Source organism: Cebus imitator, unplaced genomic scaffold, assembly GCF_001604975.1.
Source record: "Cebus imitator isolate Cc_AM_T3 unplaced genomic scaffold, Cebus_imitator-1.0 Scaffold100, whole genome shotgun sequence".
NCBI lineage: Eukaryota > Metazoa > Chordata > Mammalia > Primates > Cebidae > Cebus > Cebus imitator.
The window spans coordinates 746,485-766,373 of NW_016107415.1; the positions used below are offsets into that span (position 1 = coordinate 746,485).

General features: G+C 33.3%; 1 long non-coding RNA gene across 1 annotated transcript in view; it reads right to left on the reverse strand.

Moving 5' to 3' along the window:
• LOC108310023 overlaps positions 1–19,889 on the reverse strand; it is a 520,130-nt gene that overhangs the window by 118,050 nt on the left and 382,191 nt on the right. The gene's annotated exons all lie outside the window — the stretch shown is intronic.

A 19,889-nucleotide genomic window follows, 5' to 3' on the forward strand; every position in this document is an offset into this window, starting at 1 on the left:
TTTGAAATAATTTATTTTCCCAGCTTTATTGAATTAGAGCCGACCAATAAAACTGTATATATTTAAGACATGAAACATGATGTTTTGACATGTATATGTTGTGACATGATTAAATTCACACTGAAAGAAAACTGTGGACTGGCCTCTATATTAAGGTGGTAGACATAGATAATACATGGAATTGAATCTGGCAAAATAAAACTGAAAGAGCTTTTAGAGGAAACAAAAAATTCAATGTAGAGTTCCATGAGATCTCTGAGGGGAACTGTTTAAATTCTATTCCTAGTCTCAATGCAATTTTTGCATAGAGAGCTTGTGGATAACTAGGTCTCATGGTAGAAGCATAAATAATTATAAAATATGAATGTATTAATTTGGTCTGAGGCAAATATAATTTGGATATTTTTAGCTTCTCTGTTTTGTTTGCATATTTAGTCTCATGTACTTTATTTGCCAGAAGTGTCCGGAAGAACAATATTTTGTCACTGGATTGTTCTCAGTCAGTGTATGACTTCTGATTAGGAGCATATGAGGCATTGATTAATAACCTCAGGATCAAAACATATAATAAATTATAAAAAAGAATTCACCTTTTTAAATCATGCAACCGACTGAATAAGATTACCCAAGGTTATTGATAATTGTAATATATATTTGCCCATTTTTTCTTTAAATTATACAAAAATAACCAGCTGAGTGCCTTCTTGATGTGAGGCACTACGCTAAGCACCAGAAACAGAGCAGTTAACATGAAGATTTTTGCTCTCAATCAGCTTAATGTATAACTATATTGAATTTTTTAAAATAAGAATATTAAGAGCAATATATTAATACATTAATTATTTACCCACTTTAGTGCAATCTTGGTTTATCTATGACATAGTCTGTTTTGAGAGTTAACAACAGAATTAATAATAAATTAGATAAACATTAATACCCCTGAAATTTTTTATAAAATTAAGTCTAAAAATAAAATAATAATGATAAGCCTAGTTTAAGAAATAAAAAGCCACATTTAAAAATAGGAAATGATTTTTTCTTATCTTCCAACAATGAAAGGTTACTAAAAATAACTGAGGTGAGTTCAAGCACTAAGAAATGAAAAATAAAACAGAAAGAGAATAATGAGCCTTAGTAGCCATAATAGAAGAAGAGGAGAGACGGCTAGCACAAATGTCAGGCCTCAAGGACTGAAATCAGAATAGGAACTTCTCATTCAACCTACTGCCTAATCTATTTTTAAAATAAAAACAAATGCAAAAAAAATGTAAAAGAAGAAAACAAACTTAAAAATGATCTAAATTTATTATGACAAGTAGGAAGCCCTGGAGACTCTCATGTAGAATGTGTGTAACTTCTGTTTTTTAGATCATAAATTAACTCTCTTCCTTATTATTCTTGTTCTATAAGGGACTAGGAGAGATTACAGATATGACTCCCTCCCCATTCCCACTTAGAATCTCTTGTCTTTATTGCAGATTGTCCCTGTACCTAACTCAGACCAGATGACACAAAAGACACCATGACTGCCACATCTTCAGTGTATCATGTTAACTCTACCTTTCCAAAAAATAAAAAATAAAGAAACTCACTTAGATTTTTTAAAACTATGCATTAAGCTTTACATGGAACAATGTTGAAGTCCTCTTAAGCTTCTCTACACTTTGTCTATGTAAGTGACCTTAAACTTCTATACATCAAAACACCAATTTCCATTCTTTAAAATCTGTGGTTTCCAAGCAGCCATCCTCAAGCCTGGCATTTGAATAAATATTATTTCTACTAGATTTTGACCCTTTTGATTATTTTAGGTTGATGACACAAAGTATTAATTCCAATTACAGTTGAGAAAAATTTCCTCTAAATATGAAGCATTTATAGGTTAATTTGGACATACTACCTACTTGCATATTTGTATTTTTTAACTCTAACTATTTTAAACAAGATTAAATGTTTGACAGTAGGATGTATCTCTCCAACTCAGTTGTCTATGTCTGAACTCAGAATCATGACCTTGTGTCCCATAAAACTATTTGTTTCTGTCCAGTAACCAGTTTACTGAAGTATTTGGCCCACCTTTCTATAATCACTGAAAGTCAGCAATTTATAGCAATGATAATAGCTCAATTCATGAGAAGCCCATGTTACATGTCAGGGGTTATAAGGAAGTAGCATTGTGTAGTGTTTATTTACTTTTAAAAACAAACCTTTGGAGAACAAATGTTAAAATCTTAATTTTGCATGTGAGGCTTAAAGGGGTTGGGTGGATGGTGAGGTAACTTCTGAAGGTTACATGGTTAGGAAGTGACAAAGCTTAGCCACTGTTTCACAGAACACAACTGGAGACTAGTGAAAGTGACAGTCTAAGATGGCACACATCTCCCAGGAAATAGAGTTAGCATGAAAAAAATTGTTGTCAGAGTAAGAGTCAATTCCTGCAGAATTCTCACAATGAAGAGGGAAAGATGAGAATTTCAGATAGATAAAATTGGTATACAAGAGTGCTACGTCAATTTAATAATGAAAAGTAATTCAAAATGGTAGATCAGAAAAACCTAGGTAAATGCAATGGAAGAAAGAAAACAAAGCCAAAAATGATGACTAAGTCTATAGTATGGTGATACTCATTAGAAACTAACAAGTGAATGGGAACATGAGTTTGGATTCTAGATATGGGGTTAACACTTACTTCCAGGGGGCACAGAGAAATATCAAATACATAAAATATATTTGTTCTGCTGTAGCCAATTGAAGCAGGTCAGGTGGCGTGAAGTAAAATTTTATTTTCAAGATTAAGAAGTAGTGTCTAATAATAAATAAAATTATTGCAAATTCACAAAAGTAAACTTAAGAAAAAACCCTTGCTAAATATAAAATGCCAGTAGAATGACCTTGATAAATCAAGAGGAGAAGGGCATGATCAGAGAAAAAGAAAGGTGAAGATGAACAGAAGCCAGGAGATAAAAATAGGCCAAATGAGATAAGAAGTGAGCCTCGTGAAATAAGCAAGCATTTTTAAGAAAGTAAAACACAATTGCCTTAGTTGTGAAGTATATTTCAGACAGTAAATAAAATCAAAGTTACTCTCTCCAAAATAAAATTTAGATGTAGAGGACAAACCCAAGACTTTCCACAGAATATAAAAACAGAAACTACAACAACAAAAAGAAAGTTGATACATGTGGAGGGGCAAGAACTGAGAAGTACTACTAACAGAGTCTACTACTTCTCTTCTAAAAAAGAGAAGAACAAATAGAGAACAAAAATTAAGAACCAATTACAAGAAAACATTTTCTTTTATTCAATTATTTATTATACCTTAAGTACTGGGGTACCTGTGCAGATCATGCAGGTTTGTTACATAGGTATACATGTGCAATGGTGGTGGTTTGCTGCATCCATTGTCCTGTCATCAACATTAGGTATTTCTTCTAATGCTATCCCCTCAATCCCCCTACCCCCTACTATTCGTCCCCTATACCTGAATCCCCCCAGGCCATGGTGTGAGGTTCCCCTCCCTGTGTCCATGTGTTCTCATTGTTCAACACCCACTTAGAAATGAGAGCATGTGGTGTTTGGTTTTCTGTTCTTGTGTCCCTTTGCTAAGAATGATAGTTTCCAGTTTCATCCATGTCCCTGAAAAGGACATGAACTCATCCTTTTTTATGGCTGCATAGTATTTCATGGTGTATATGTGCCACATTTTCTTTATCCATTCTATCATTGATGGGCATTTGGGTTGGTTCCAAGTCTTTGCTATTGTGAACAGTGCCACAATAAACAAACGTGTGCATGTGTCCTTATAGTAGAATGATTTATAATCCTTTGGGTATATACTAAGTAATGGGATTGCTGGGTCAGACAGTATTTCTATTTCTAGATCATTAAGGAATTGCCACCCTGCCTTCAACAATGGTTGAATTAATTAGCTCTCCCACCTGCAGTGTAAAAGTCTTCCTATTTCTCCACATCCTCTCCAGCATCTGTTATCTACTGTTTTTTTAATGATCACCATTCTAACTGGCATGAGGTGGTATCTCAATTTGGTTTTGATTTGCATTGCTCTAATGACTAGTGATGATGAGTTTTTATTCATATGTTTGTTAGCGTCAAAAATGTCTTCTTTTGAAAAATGTCCCCTCATATCCTTTTCCCACTTTTTGATGGGGTTGTTTTTTTCTTGTAAATTTGTTTAAATTCTTTGTAGATTCTGGATATTAGCCCTTTGTCAGATGGGTAGCTTGCAAAAATTTTTTCCCATTCTGTTGGTTGCCAGTTCACTCTAATGATTGTTTCNTGGAGGATTAGAAGTGTTAAAATACGGAGAACATTCATAATAAGGTTGGAACATAGTGAGCACAAACTAGAGTAACTTTATTTAAGTAAATTCCGAAAGTTAGGTCTATGCTACTATATTTCAAGCTCCTGGAGAAAAGAGATGATGTTTCTTGTAATTTTATAACTCAAGAGTGACTAATATGTACTTTATGCTCCATGGATACTCACTTTTTATGCAGAAAATGATTCTTTTCTTAGCATAATATTTGATAAACAGATCATAGATCAACTGTTGCTTCTTCAAAAAGTTCTTCTCTAAAGTAAACCAAACACTAAGACTTTAATCTATGTTTTAATCATACATAACACAATTTATTTTTTTCTTTATGTATTTATTAGCCTTACATGCGCTCTGAGGTCTTGGATTTGTTGTGTACCTAGCACCTGAAGAATATCTTACACATAGTAGATAATTACTTGTTGAGTAAATGAATATGATATTAGTTAACTTTATCTTTGTTGTTTAAGAGGCATGTATTTTTCAAGATACATTGTCATTGCTACTAGTCTATTAAAAAGTCACTTATCTATCCTAATAAATCTGTTTGGATATGCTCAATGTGTATTTTTAATCCTATTTATTTTCTAAATAGTATGGCTATAATTGATTACATTCTATGTTGTAAGGCCCATTTTAAATTGATTTTTTCTATCCTTTGGTATTTAATAGAGAAGATAGTAGCCAAAAATTAACTATACCTTTTGGTCACAATATTCTAAATTTGTTTATGACAACGTTTGTTAGGGCAGTATTTTAACACCTTTTACTGCAACACACTGAAATTAAAGATGAATGCTGCAATAATGCTATCTTTCAAAAATTCTTAGAATTATTCTGGGGAAAACTCTTTCACATGTACACAGACTTTTAACAGTTCATTTTAAAAGTTAATCTTCACAAATCTCACAGATAAGATTTTACTTTCATGGTATGCTTATTTTGATCAAAGGTAGGTCCTATAACCTATAAAACAAAGATATGACTGAAAGAAAAGGGCTTTTTCTCTATAAAAAGGGATCAATTATTCTCACCAGAAAGTCATTCTATTTCTATCAAGTTTGCTCCAGGAGAAACTTCCTGTTGCTATTACTCTTATAAAGAGAGAAAAGCAACATAGAATTTTTGATCATTTACCAGAAAGTCACAGATCATCCTGATTGTGTCTGCTAAGTATGCCAGTTATTACTATGAGGCAGCACAACTGCTTACCAAGGTCCTGAAAGATGTGCTCACCAACCCAGAATAGAAATGGAGCCAAGTTTGGTGAGTTTCTGGCATAGACAACTGTATATTATATTCTAGCTCTTTTTTTTTTTTGACACTCAAAATAGTATTTGAAATAATTTATTTTCCCAGCTTTATTGAATTAGAGCCGACCAATAAAACTGTATATATTTAAGACATGAAACATGATGTTTTGACATGTATATGTTGTGACATGATTAAATTCACACTGAAAGAAAACTGTGGACTGGCCTCTATATTAAGGTGGTAGACATAGATAATACATGGAATTGAATCTGGCAAAATAAAACTGAAAGAGCTTTTAGAGGAAACAAAAAATTCAATGTAGAGTTCCATGAGATCTCTGAGGGGAACTGTTTAAATTCTATTCCTAGTCTCAATGCAATTTTTGCATAGAGAGCTTGTGGATAACTAGGTCTCATGGTAGAAGCATAAATAATTATAAAATATGAATGTATTAATTTGGTCTGAGGCAAATATAATTTGGATATTTTTAGCTTCTCTGTTTTGTTTGCATATTTAGTCTCATGTACTTTATTTGCCAGAAGTGTCCGGAAGAACAATATTTTGTCACTGGATTGTTCTCAGTCAGTGTATGACTTCTGATTAGGAGCATATGAGGCATTGATTAATAACCTCAGGATCAAAACATATAATAAATTATAAAAAAGAATTCACCTTTTTAAATCATGCAACCGACTGAATAAGATTACCCAAGGTTATTGATAATTGTAATATATATTTGCCCATTTTTTCTTTAAATTATACAAAAATAACCAGCTGAGTGCCTTCTTGATGTGAGGCACTACGCTAAGCACCAGAAACAGAGCAGTTAACATGAAGATTTTTGCTCTCAATCAGCTTAATGTATAACTATATTGAATTTTTTAAAATAAGAATATTAAGAGCAATATATTAATACATTAATTATTTACCCACTTTAGTGCAATCTTGGTTTATCTATGACATAGTCTGTTTTGAGAGTTAACAACAGAATTAATAATAAATTAGATAAACATTAATACCCCTGAAATTTTTTATAAAATTAAGTCTAAAAATAAAATAATAATGATAAGCCTAGTTTAAGAAATAAAAAGCCACATTTAAAAATAGGAAATGATTTTTTCTTATCTTCCAACAATGAAAGGTTACTAAAAATAACTGAGGTGAGTTCAAGCACTAAGAAATGAAAAATAAAACAGAAAGAGAATAATGAGCCTTAGTAGCCATAATAGAAGAAGAGGAGAGACGGCTAGCACAAATGTCAGGCCTCAAGGACTGAAATCAGAATAGGAACTTCTCATTCAACCTACTGCCTAATCTATTTTTAAAATAAAAACAAATGCAAAAAAAATGTAAAAGAAGAAAACAAACTTAAAAATGATCTAAATTTATTATGACAAGTAGGAAGCCCTGGAGACTCTCATGTAGAATGTGTGTAACTTCTGTTTTTTAGATCATAAATTAACTCTCTTCCTTATTATTCTTGTTCTATAAGGGACTAGGAGAGATTACAGATATGACTCCCTCCCCATTCCCACTTAGAATCTCTTGTCTTTATTGCAGATTGTCCCTGTACCTAACTCAGACCAGATGACACAAAAGACACCATGACTGCCACATCTTCAGTGTATCATGTTAACTCTACCTTTCCAAAAAATAAAAAATAAAGAAACTCACTTAGATTTTTTAAAACTATGCATTAAGCTTTACATGGAACAATGTTGAAGTCCTCTTAAGCTTCTCTACACTTTGTCTATGTAAGTGACCTTAAACTTCTATACATCAAAACACCAATTTCCATTCTTTAAAATCTGTGGTTTCCAAGCAGCCATCCTCAAGCCTGGCATTTGAATAAATATTATTTCTACTAGATTTTGACCCTTTTGATTATTTTAGGTTGATGACACAAAGTATTAATTCCAATTACAGTTGAGAAAAATTTCCTCTAAATATGAAGCATTTATAGGTTAATTTGGACATACTACCTACTTGCATATTTGTATTTTTTAACTCTAACTATTTTAAACAAGATTAAATGTTTGACAGTAGGATGTATCTCTCCAACTCAGTTGTCTATGTCTGAACTCAGAATCATGACCTTGTGTCCCATAAAACTATTTGTTTCTGTCCAGTAACCAGTTTACTGAAGTATTTGGCCCACCTTTCTATAATCACTGAAAGTCAGCAATTTATAGCAATGATAATAGCTCAATTCATGAGAAGCCCATGTTACATGTCAGGGGTTATAAGGAAGTAGCATTGTGTAGTGTTTATTTACTTTTAAAAACAAACCTTTGGAGAACAAATGTTAAAATCTTAATTTTGCATGTGAGGCTTAAAGGGGTTGGGTGGATGGTGAGGTAACTTCTGAAGGTTACATGGTTAGGAAGTGACAAAGCTTAGCCACTGTTTCACAGAACACAACTGGAGACTAGTGAAAGTGACAGTCTAAGATGGCACACATCTCCCAGGAAATAGAGTTAGCATGAAAAAAATTGTTGTCAGAGTAAGAGTCAATTCCTGCAGAATTCTCACAATGAAGAGGGAAAGATGAGAATTTCAGATAGATAAAATTGGTATACAAGAGTGCTACGTCAATTTAATAATGAAAAGTAATTCAAAATGGTAGATCAGAAAAACCTAGGTAAATGCAATGGAAGAAAGAAAACAAAGCCAAAAATGATGACTAAGTCTATAGTATGGTGATACTCATTAGAAACTAACAAGTGAATGGGAACATGAGTTTGGATTCTAGATATGGGGTTAACACTTACTTCCAGGGGGCACAGAGAAATATCAAATACATAAAATATATTTGTTCTGCTGTAGCCAATTGAAGCAGGTCAGGTGGCGTGAAGTAAAATTTTATTTTCAAGATTAAGAAGTAGTGTCTAATAATAAATAAAATTATTGCAAATTCACAAAAGTAAACTTAAGAAAAAACCCTTGCTAAATATAAAATGCCAGTAGAATGACCTTGATAAATCAAGAGGAGAAGGGCATGATCAGAGAAAAAGAAAGGTGAAGATGAACAGAAGCCAGGAGATAAAAATAGGCCAAATGAGATAAGAAGTGAGCCTCGTGAAATAAGCAAGCATTTTTAAGAAAGTAAAACACAATTGCCTTAGTTGTGAAGTATATTTCAGACAGTAAATAAAATCAAAGTTACTCTCTCCAAAATAAAATTTAGATGTAGAGGACAAACCCAAGACTTTCCACAGAATATAAAAACAGAAACTACAACAACAAAAAGAAAGTTGATACATGTGGAGGGGCAAGAACTGAGAAGTACTACTAACAGAGTCTACTACTTCTCTTCTAAAAAAGAGAAGAACAAATAGAGAACAAAAATTAAGAACCAATTACAAGAAAACATTTTCTTTTATTCAATTATTTATTATACCTTAAGTACTGGGGTACCTGTGCAGATCATGCAGGTTTGTTACATAGGTATACATGTGCAATGGTGGTGGTTTGCTGCATCCATTGTCCTGTCATCAACATTAGGTATTTCTTCTAATGCTATCCCCTCAATCCCCCTACCCCCTACTATTCGTCCCCTATACCTGAATCCCCCCAGGCCATGGTGTGAGGTTCCCCTCCCTGTGTCCATGTGTTCTCATTGTTCAACACCCACTTAGAAATGAGAGCATGTGGTGTTTGGTTTTCTGTTCTTGTGTCCCTTTGCTAAGAATGATAGTTTCCAGTTTCATCCATGTCCCTGAAAAGGACATGAACTCATCCTTTTTTATGGCTGCATAGTATTTCATGGTGTATATGTGCCACATTTTCTTTATCCATTCTATCATTGATGGGCATTTGGGTTGGTTCCAAGTCTTTGCTATTGTGAACAGTGCCACAATAAACAAACGTGTGCATGTGTCCTTATAGTAGAATGATTTATAATCCTTTGGGTATATACTAAGTAATGGGATTGCTGGGTCAGACAGTATTTCTATTTCTAGATCATTAAGGAATTGCCACCCTGCCTTCAACAATGGTTGAATTAATTAGCTCTCCCACCTGCAGTGTAAAAGTCTTCCTATTTCTCCACATCCTCTCCAGCATCTGTTATCTACTGTTTTTTTAATGATCACCATTCTAACTGGCATGAGGTGGTATCTCAATTTGGTTTTGATTTGCATTGCTCTAATGACTAGTGATGATGAGTTTTTATTCATATGTTTGTTAGCGTCAAAAATGTCTTCTTTTGAAAAATGTCCCCTCATATCCTTTTCCCACTTTTTGATGGGGTTGTTTTTTTCTTGTAAATTTGTTTAAATTCTTTGTAGATTCTGGATATTAGCCCTTTGTCAGATGGGTAGCTTGCAAAAATTTTTTCCCATTCTGTTGGTTGCCAGTTCACTCTAATGATTGTTTCTTTTGCTGTGCAGAAGTGCTTAAGTTTAATTAGATCCTATTTGTCTATAGTGCTTAAGTTTAATTAGATCCTATTTGTCTATTTTGGCTTTTGTTGCCATTGCTTTTTGTATTTTAGTCATGAAGTCCTTGCACATGCCTATGTCCTAAATGGTATTGTCTAGGCTTTCTTCCAGAGTTTTCATGGTGTTAACCCTCATGTTTAAATTTTTAATCCATCTAGAGTTAATTTCTGCATAAGGTGTAAGGAAGCCATCCAGATTCAGCTAAGAAAGCATTTTCTGTTATGAAGTAAATTTTATGTATTCACATTGTGAAACTACCTTTGCAATAATTATAACAGTGAGAGGGATCTGACATAGCTGACTCATCTTTCTGCTAACTTCACAAATTAACTGCCTTTGTTAAATTTAAAACAAAAGTGATAACATTTTCTTCCCCAAACTAGCCTCTTGCTTGCTTTGGGAATTAAACTACCTTTGTAAGACTAATGAAACCCCACCAGGTTAGGATTATGGGAGGGACCTGAATTCTACTAAATTTATACATAAACAATAACCAGTCATTGTTTCCTAGCTTGCTTTTCTATAATCCCCTACTGCTTGCATGTCATGAAGCCAGAGGTCTTTAGATTTATAACTTCTCCAATTGCTCCAATCTCTATTGTCAAAACCTAAGACTGATCTTTGAGACATTTTTCAGAGTTTTGCATTTGGGTAGATGAGCTAATACCACTCAGACCCATGGCTGATAGCAGAACAGACTCAACCAGTCCTGTGACTCCCACCCAGAAACTGACTGATTCAGTGCACAGAGACAGTTTGGATCCTGTTATAATTTCATCCCAACAAACCATCAGTGCCCATTCCCTAGCCCCCTCCACTCCAAATTATCCTTAAAAATCCTACCCTCTTAGCTCGAGAGGAGGCAGAATTGAGCAACATGTCTCATCCTACCCCTTAGCTTGGTTCTGATTATTAAATTCTTTCTTTGCTGAAATACCTGCTGTTCTCAGTGCATTGACTTTCATTGGGCAAGATAAAACTATCAGGCTGTTACAAATGCAAGTATTAATGACGTTTCACACAAATTGCTTAAAGTAGGTGCTAAACAAAAAAGATGATTGTTTTCATTGTTGTTTTTGTAACTGTTAGTGGTGGTAGCACTGGACGAACAAATTACAGTCCTAGATGTGCTAAGGCAATTGAAAATGAAGGCTAAATTTTACATATAAATCAGATTAGATTAAGTTTTTTTTTTTTTGCAACAGTACAAGCCAAGAAACAATAAATAGATAAATGCACACATTTAGGGAAGGGGTGTATCTGAAGAATCTTACACCAAACCAAATTAAATTGTTGTCCATGTGGATGACCAACAGAAATATTGTCAAATAAAGAATAAATAGCATTCATAGAACCTATGGAAAGGAATCACTGGAAGATAAATAAGAAAGAGCCAAAGGATAAGTCAATCTTACTTGTTCTCATTGGCAAGACAATACTATAAGCTTATGTAGCAATGAATTCTGGAATTAATTAAAATAGTGATAAGCCTAAATTTATGTAACATACTATACAACTGAATGTAAATATTGTTATTTCACTAAATGTTTTTGTCTCTCCCAAATATAAATATTGAAGTCCTGCCACCCAATGTAGTGGTATTTGGAAATGACACCTTTGGAAATTAGGTTTAGATGAGATTATGAGGGTGAGGCTATCATGAAGAAATTAGTGCGCTTATAACAAGAGACACCAGAGAGATCACCCTCTTTCTCAGGAAGACTCGGCAAGGCAGCCATTTATAAACCAGGAAGAGGGCCTTCACTATAAACAAAACTTGCACCCTAATTTTGGACTGCTGGCCTCTACAACTGTGAAAAACTATGTTTCTATTATTTAGATAATCCCGTCTATGGTATTTTGCTATGGTAGCTAAAGCTAAGACAAATATCATTATTATTCATAAAAATTATCCTACATATCATTTGAACAATAATAATCTGAAATGAAAAAGACTATAGGTTTTTTTGACATGTGCAACAAGTTGATGGGGCATGGAAGACAGAATTAAATTTATGATAATGAAGGGGTGAAGGGGGATAGAGGGTCTTAATAGATAGCATTAGTAATATATTAATAATACAGAAATGGGGTTTCTGTATCATACAGTAATTCTATTTTTAGTTTTTTGAGGGACCTTTATACTGTCTTTTATGATAGTACAGAACTATACTGGGGTCCATGCCCTGATGCACAAAGACCGGCTAGTCACACCGAGATTTGTGAAGAAGAAAGGCAAGCATTTGTTTGCAGAGCACCAAGCAAGGAGGATCAGGCAGCTCACACTTAAGTCTAGATCTTTCCCATGGCTAGCAGGTAAGGGTTTTTGAAGGTAGGGGTAAATATCAGGAAAGCACAAGTTGCAGGAAAAATTATAAATCAATATATAGAGGCTATAAATTATTTTTGTCCTGTAAGACTGGGATGTCTTAAAGCAGGAGCTTACAGACCATAGGTAGATTCAAAGATTTCCTCACTGGCAATTGGTTAAAGAAGAGAAGATTTGTTTGAAAATTTAAGGTTTGCAGACATGTTTTGGCTCATGGGCATGACTTTCTCTGAGGCAATTTGGAACTCTACTGATCAGAGTTTAGTTCCCAGTTACATCTTACTTGAGGTTTACATGCCGGTGGACTGCTTGGTGAGGGTCAGGGTTTCTGCAAAACAACTCAGAGAGGAATGTTAAAATGTTATCTTTAGATTCTATAGGGAAACAAACTTCCCACGATTCTAGCTTCCTTTGCTATTGTTTAGTAGGCTACTATGACATTCTTGTTTATCAAGTTGCTTGTTTACTTTTCAGGGATAGCTACCTGACTGGAATTTCTCTTGAAAGAACTCAAAATTTTCCCTTACTTTCAAGTTTGGTGGAAGCCCACAGGCCCCTAAGAAGAGGTTCCTGCTCCATCTCAGTTCCCTTTATTCTAATCCTTACAAACATTTGTTATCTTTTGTCTTTTTATAGTAACTTTGAGAGAAGTGAACTGATATCACATTGCAGCTTAATGTTCATCTTCCTAATGTTGAGAATTTTTTCATGTATCGGTTATCCATCCATATGTGTTTTTTGAGAAATGTCTATTCAGGTCCTTTACCCATTTCTTAACTGGAATTTTTTTTTTTTTTTTTTGTTTTTATTTTTTCTTTTTAATGTAAGATTGAAACAGACTTTTTTACTTTCTATGAAGTTGTTTGAGATTTTTATATGCTTTTGTTATTAAATTCCTTATCAGATATATGCACTGCAAATATTTTACTCTATTTAAGATTGTCTCTTTACTCTGTTAATTATTTTCTTTGTTATGTATATGGAATCTAAAGCAATTCAACTCATAGAAAGAGAGAGCAGAATGGTGGTTGCCAAAGGCTGAGTAGTGAGAGTAATGGTGAAATAGTAGTCAAAGGGTATAGGGCTTAGGTTATACAGGAGAAATAAAATTTTTTTGGTAATCTATTGTACATCATGGTAGGTATAGCTAATAATTGATTTCTATACATTTCAAAATCAGTAAGAGAGTAGAGATGAAATATTCTTATTACAAAAATGTTAAATAATTGTGGTTATGAATATTTAAATGTTTGTTTTATTTTTTTATATTATATTTAAAAACCATAACATCTCTGTGTTACTCATAAATATATACAAATCTAATTTGTCAATGTACAATTAAATGTTGGAATTCACTCAGGGTGGTTGGCCACATATTAGGGGAAATATTAAGGAAAGTTATAAGATTATATTCTCAAACCTTTTGGAAGTCTGAAAGGTTTTTATTAACTTATGTCAGCCATTTCTTACCTTAGAGCATTAGGTCATAAGATGAAGATTAAGGATAATAGAAACTTCCTCAGTTAAGTCTGTTTACCCCACATTCCTTTGTCTCTACTCTGTTTATTCATGTAAACTTGGTGCTGGAAGGTCCTCTCAGAAAGCAGTCAAAGGGGAATTATCCATTAATGGTGTTTACTCTGGGCCCTGGAACCAAAACCTTTTATTATTTGTAAAACCACTCTTTTAACCATATTACTTATCCATAAGCATATTAACTTATGACCTCTGTTATTAAATTTATACTGAATAAATGCAAGTAGAAACAAGCAGTAGTGGTTGGTTAGCTTCAATAACACTCTGAGAGCAGCTGACAACCATCCCTAGCCCACTCAAATCACCGTACTAGGTATATGAGTGTATTTCATTCATCTGTGGCTGAGTCAAGGTCTGCAGGACAGAACTCTGCATGTGGGGATCAATATCTCAATTTAAAAAAATAAAATATGGAAATGGAAGCCTATTTTTCTGACAGTGATTTCCTAACTTGCATGCTGAGTTCAGGTAAACCAATATCAGTCATTTTATTATGTATTAAAGTCAGAAATGCAAAAATGGCTTTGAAAAAGTACTCAGAGTCTCTGAGCAAAGGGCATAACACAAGAATGTGTGTCTACCTATTTAACTATGATGCTACCAGCCCTAAAACTGGACATTTGCTATGAAGCCTGTAAAAATTTGCATTTTCCATACTTGTTTTATTGTTAGTTCTATCTCAAAAGACTGGCTATCTATCTTTGGGGTTCTCTCTCTCTCTCTCTCTTTGATATTTTTAGGATTTATAATAACATCTCCTATGACATCAGGAGTCTAGACAAAAATATCAAAATTGATGTGACTAAAGATATAGAATTTACATTCTGCAATATGACAACAATTTACAGATTATTTACCAACTTTGTGTTATTGAGTGTTAAGAACTATAACAGATAAAAAGTAGGATGGATGAACATTAACCAAGATGGCTAATGTCTGAAAGGAGCTCCCGAATATGAAAAATGCTGCAACAGCAGTATGTGCCTAGTGTTGTAGCACATAGTAGAGAGTGATGGCTGAGTGTACATGTATACTTACAATGGTAGAGGAAGGGTGATACTATGGAAGTGTTGGACTTAATGACATAACCCTACACTGATGCAAGGGAGAAAGGAAGGAAAGAGCTGGTAGAGGGAGTAGTAACAAGCAAGGGCACAACAAAATTGGTTCTCTTACCAAACACAATGTCTTTTTGAACTAAACCAGAATGATTACATTGAACTCCAAGAGAAATCAAGTAAATGATCAATGGTTCATGACCAAATCCAAGCTAAGGGGATATTGTCTAAGTGAACAGTGGTGGCCTGAAAAGATTATGAAATTAAGCAGGATCTAAATAAATGTTTACAGGTCAAAAGACATGCACTTTTTAGAAGCACAGACAACTGGGGAATTGAAGTGAGGAAGATTGGGGAAGTAGAAATTGAGCAAGAAGCTGGATACAGTTAATTTCTCTGAGAAGCAAATAGTTGAAATGTCATTCTGAAAGCTATCGGCCCCTTTACCTTTTACATATATCTGTGAGATGACAGGACATACACATAAGAGATTTCTCTTTTGCTATTTACTTTTCTTCTCTGAAACCTGGAGAGAGCCAAAGCAAAGGGACTATTGTCTGGAGAGTTAACCTTTTCAGTTTTCTGTACAAACTACTTTCATTCCACATAAGTTCTGTGTTGGGCTTTAACTTCGCCCTGAGTTACTAATGGTGAGCTTCTATCTTTTACGTCTCTGACAATGGTAATTGTGTAATCAGTTTCAAAAAATATCTGGCCATCAAAACACAATAAATTACAAATTGTTTTGCTGCTTTCTTTTACTCATTTCTGATGGATTTAGTCTTGAGGGAAAAACACTTAAAGTGGAAGAAAATCATTTTCCACCTTATAATGTAGGAAGAAAAACACTGATATTGACCATGACTCATATTGATCATGAGAATTTAAATCCTCTAACAAATTTAAACTGATTTCCTAAGAATTTTTATTTATAAGCCTTCAACAATAAAAGAGACCTCTTATTTCTGGCAAATATTCATAAGGTTTCTACTAATGTCTAAATGGTGATGATTCTATAACTTTTCTGCCTGTTATTTATTTGCAGAATTATAGTTGTCTACAGGATATTTCCACTTGTATTTCTTATAAGTTGTTCAAACATTAAAAAATACTCCAAAGGTAGGCATTTTATGTCTTGTAAAGCTCTCAGCCATAGGATTCTATTTATGCTACCTGTCAATACCATGCTTTGAATTATACCATTCAGCTATAATACTGAGACCCAGCTGTAAACATAAAAATATATTTCACTTTTTTTCTCTGACTTTCTCCATACACATCCATCTATCTCCTCACAAGACTACATGAATGATATCACAAAAATATCTGTAAAATTTTGCCTTTCCTCTTTAGACCCTGCTTTGGACAATGTATGAAGATCTTTACCAGTTTTGAGTTCCTGCAGTAGCCTCCACTGTACCATGTTATTCTTTTCAAACTCCTGAAAAACAGTCAACTATTTCACTTTTTTGCTTAACATCCACAGTCTCTAATTGTCATGGGAATATAAATCCAAATTTTGTAGAGTTATCCACTCCAGGCTTGCCCAAGACATTTACTGTATTAACTGGGAATAGGGGTAGAGAGAGTCACTATATTAGTCTGTTTTCATGTTGCTAATAAAGACATACCTCAGACTGGGTAGCTTATAAAGGAAAGAGGTTTAATTGACTCAGAGTTCCACGTGGCTGGGGAGGCCTTAGGAAACTTACAATCATGGCAAAAAAGAAAGCAAATGTACTTCTTCACATGGCAGCAGGAAGGAGAAGTGCCAAGAAAAGGGGGAAAAGCCCCTTATAAAACCATCAGATCTAAGATCACTATCACAATAACAGCATGAGAGTAACCACACCTATGATTCAATTACCTCCACTGGGTCCCTCCCACGACATGTGGGAATTATGGGAACCACAATTCAAGATGAGATTTGGGTGGGGACACAGCCAAACCATGTCAGTCACTCATTCATATCTCTATGACTTTCACACAGATCCCTCACCCTCGTGTATCCAGCTCTCCATCCCTTCTCGTCAGCCCTCATAATCCCATCTGTGAATTTCTTTATATTAACAACTCAAAATGTCACAGTTTATTTGAATTAATTTGTTTATCTGACTTTCATAAAGTATAAGTATCTCAAAAAATGTATAATACTTCGTTTTCTCTTGCAGGGTCTCCGAAACAATTGTAGACTTGAATTCAACTGAATATAATTCAAAAAATTCCATGCTATTTGCAATCCAGAAAATTATTTGTAAAGGATCTAAGTTTTCCTCAAGCATAGGTTAGGTTCTCCAGTTTTTGTACTTAAATATAATTTTATTCATGTTTATCTCATAATTTGAGCTTTGTATTTTAACTTATACATTTACATATTTACTTTTAGTGAACAAAGAGCGGTATTTGTATATATGGATTTGTTAAATAACACTTCTTTCAATAAACACCACTTGCTAGGCATTAAGTAACTTTTATTCATCACTGAAATTATACCTTGAAGTCTGTTAATGAAGAGGGCTGGCTGTAAATTAAGCTCGAACATTTAAAGTATTAGAATTTATCTCTAAACTCTTTATGCTGATACTGCTATCCTGACTTTTTTTTCTCCATTGCTTTATGGATGATGTTACCTAATCTACTCATCTTGCAAATTGCAGGTGTTGATGAAGCATATCCATTTTAATTGAACTGTTAACCCATGGGAGAATTTCACTTATTTTCTTTTAATGACATTTATGTTTTTAGATTATTTAGTGCCTTTGATTATTTAGGAGAACCCCTTATGATTTATCAAGTAAAATGACATGATTAATGTTGTACATTATCCTTTCTTTAATATGAATTTACCAGTGGGAAAAAAGCATCTGGATTTAATCGCAACATTACATTGAGCATCAATGGTGCATGCAAAGCAGCTCAGACTAGTGCTAGGTATACAATTTCTCCTGTGAATATAGAAATCTACTGGCTCTTCAAGTTTTATGAACACTGTCACCTTTTTAGTTAGTTTAAATAAATTAACAAAGATGGTAATAAGCACTGTTAAGCATGGTTCAAGAGATCAAGGAATCCTTGTAAATGTCTGTGATTTTATTGTATTTTACTGTAATTATTTTTACATGTAGTTTTCAATTTTACTAATGCAGAACTTTTCCATAATTGTCTTAGGAAAGAGAAATCCATGGTAATCCTCTTAACTCACCATAATGGTGGTTGCCCTTCTACCCTCAACTCACCCAGCCTGTTTAGTTTCTCCATCTTCAGTCATTTCATTTTTCCTTTTTTATATGTTGCCTGCTTTCATATTTAAAAACATATATGATTATTGCTAGAAACACCCTAAAAGAAACTTCTAAATGCTTGGTTAAAAATCCCCAGGTAAGAAATGTTGTGCAGGTAAGAAAACAGTGTTTAAAGTCAAACTTACCTTAGCTCATTTACTATATTTATCCACTATGAAAACAAAAGTAAACTCCCTTAATTTCATTCTTTCAAAAAATTGGCAAAATTATTCACAACCCATGATTGCTGTGGTTGACTAATTAAAATATTCATAAGGTGTATTAACTAATACATCTGGCAAACATTAAGTGCTTAAAACTATTGGTTATGTTTACAATTATTGGGGCTAAGTTCCTTTTTTTATATTCTGGCATTCTTTCTACTGAAGAGATATTGATGTAAATAAATTTTCAAATTAAAAAAAATGTTTTAACTTAAAAAAATACTACTGTTCTGAGAAAAACGAAAGCCAAGGTATATATATTTATATTCCTCCCACTTTCAAGGGTATATACTTTGAATAAATTCCATATGGTGGAATAAACTAATAATAACAATTAAAAAAACTTGAAAACTAGAGTTAAAGATTTCAACAGCTCAAATATTTGGATCCATTTCTGACTGAAAATGTGAGTTATCATTTTAATGGATAAAGTCAATTAGAGGTAACAGAAAGGCAGCCCTTCTGTTTGACAACTGCAGAGAGCAGAACTCCTAAGTGGGGCAAAGATTGAAGAAATGAGTTAAGAATTGTCTGTGGAAGGAATACTTCCCACATGCAATCCTGCTTGCACAGCATTTGCTTTGGCCTACAGGTTAAGGCACATAAAAAATCCTTTAAAGAAGTGGAGTGGTATTTTTGGGAAGGTCATAGAATCTCACAATGCAAATTAGCATGCCAAATGATTTTTGTTACTTTTGCATCAGAGCAGGTGTCACGACTACCTCTCCCCTTTTATGCAAGTAAAATTAAACCTGCCAGTCTATATTCCTCTCATTCTGAGAGAGAGACGGAAGATAAAAACAATTCTTAGAGAGAGATTGAAGATAATAAAATTAAAAAAAAAAATCCTCTTTCAGGATGCCTAGAATAAAGATAAAATTTTGAAATATTCCTAATGAATATTAATCCTTTTCCATTTATATTGTTTGTATACACCATTGTCGTGACTATAACTTACTTTTTCTATAGTTTTTACTATAGCTTTTGATAAATAACACTTTATATAATTTTTAAAATTTTTCAAACTCTTTACATTTTGCTTAATCTTATTTAATTTCTCTTTACCAAAAACATGTTAGATAATTACCTACATTTTTTTCCTATAAGCATTCAATGTTTATTTTTTTCTCATTTTTAGATTATTTACAGAATGTAGAATGATATTTTTCTCCTCTCATGAATAATACATATAACTGGTACTGGTAATTGTTCTCTCTTAGATGAAATAAAAGTCTCATGCTCTATGAACATCGGTGAAATTTAGAAATTTTATTTGGAATTACATTGAATTTATAATTATGCTTTTGGATGTTTGAATCTTTCCATTGATAAATTTTAAATGTCTTTCATTGTAGGATATTTCAAATAGATTTCTCAAAAATATTATAATTTTATCCATGACGGTATTATGAATATTTAGTTCAACTTA